Source organism: Trichechus manatus, unplaced genomic scaffold (assembly GCF_000243295.1).
Source record: "Trichechus manatus latirostris isolate Lorelei unplaced genomic scaffold, TriManLat1.0 scaffold00119, whole genome shotgun sequence".
Lineage (NCBI taxonomy): Eukaryota > Metazoa > Chordata > Mammalia > Sirenia > Trichechidae > Trichechus > Trichechus manatus.
The window spans coordinates 565,759-567,368 of NW_004444055.1; positions in this window are offsets into that span (position 1 = coordinate 565,759).

Below are 1,610 nucleotides of genomic sequence, written 5' to 3' on the forward strand. Positions count from 1 at the left end.
GGTGGAAAGGAGGAGTGTGCTGTCACAGTATGGGGAGAACAATTAGAGTCACATAACAATGTATGTATAAATTTTTGTATGGGAAAAAAGAAAAAATCAAACAACATATTGCATTGGGCAAATCTGCTGCAAAAGACCTCTTCAATGTGTTAAAAAGCAAGGATGTCACTTGGAGGACTAAGGTGCGCCTTACCCAAGCCACAGTATTTTCAATTGCCTCATATGCATGGGAAAGCTGGACAATGAATAAGGAAGACCGAATTAATGCATTCGAATTTTTGTGTTGGCAAAGAATATTGAATATACCATGCACTGCCAGAAGAACAAACAAATCCGTCTGGAAGCACAGCCAGTATGCTCCTCGGAAGCGAGAATGGCAAGACTCTTTCTTATGTACTTTGGACATGTTATCCGGAGGGATCAATCCCTGGAGAAGGACATCATGCTTGATAATGTAGAGCCTCAGTGAAAAAGATGAAGACCCTCAACAAGATGAATTCACATAGTGGCTGCAACAATGGGCTCAAGCATAACAATGTTTGTGAGGAATGGTGCAGGACAAGGCAGTGTTTCGTTCTGTTGTACGTAAGGTTGCTATGACTTGGAGCTGACTCGACAGCACCTAACAATAACAACAACAGAGATTATAATATTATATTTCTATATTTCCTATAACATTTATTCAGTTAAAATTATTTAGCTCTTTAATCCATCTGAAATTTATTTTTGTAAGGTGTGGGGTAGGGGTTGAACATTGGATCCTTTTAGTAGATATCCCTTTTTCCCAATGTCATTTATTCAATAAAATATCTGTATCTCACTGATTTGAAATGCAATTGTTATTATAGGTCAAATTCCTGAGTATACATGGGTCCTTTTCTTTGTTATTTATTTTTTTAATTCTCTTCTATTGATCATCTGCTTATTTCTGTTCTGATGCCACTCTGTGTTAAGCACTATAACTTTGTAATACAGTTCGATATCAAACATGGCAAATCATTTTCAAAATGTTTTCAGTATTCACATTTATATATACTTCCAATGAACTTGTAAAACAAAGTTTCATCAATCCAGTTTGAGCAAAGATTTAAAAATATATATATAGGTGTCTCATAACTTTTAGAAGTTAATGAGTGCTTTTAAAAATGTGTATGTTAACTGTAACGTTAACATTTGAAAAAAAATTATAGTATCTAACCAAGCAGAAAGTATTTTGGAATAAGAATGCTATATGAATGTATATGCTGTTGATGTCTCTGTATGAATGTCTATATTTTTGTTGTGTTAACAACCTAAGAAAATAATGGTTTGAACAGTTTTCATTTTACTATTCCAAAGAAAAGTAAACAAGCATCTTTCTCCCCCAAACTTAGCTGGGTCCATATTTAGACAAAGAATTAAACCAACCCCGATTCTCTTCCCAGTAAAGCCAAATGTTTTAGTGTGTGTGGAGTAAGGTTAGCAAATACCAATGTTTTCCGTTTCCATGATTGGCACGAAACTGGCAGAAACTGTAATTTCTGGTTTCTTCTAATTCTGTTCAGTGAATGTATTGGTAATATGAGATATTATGCTATAGATACTGTGATTTAATAGTTATATGGACAGAA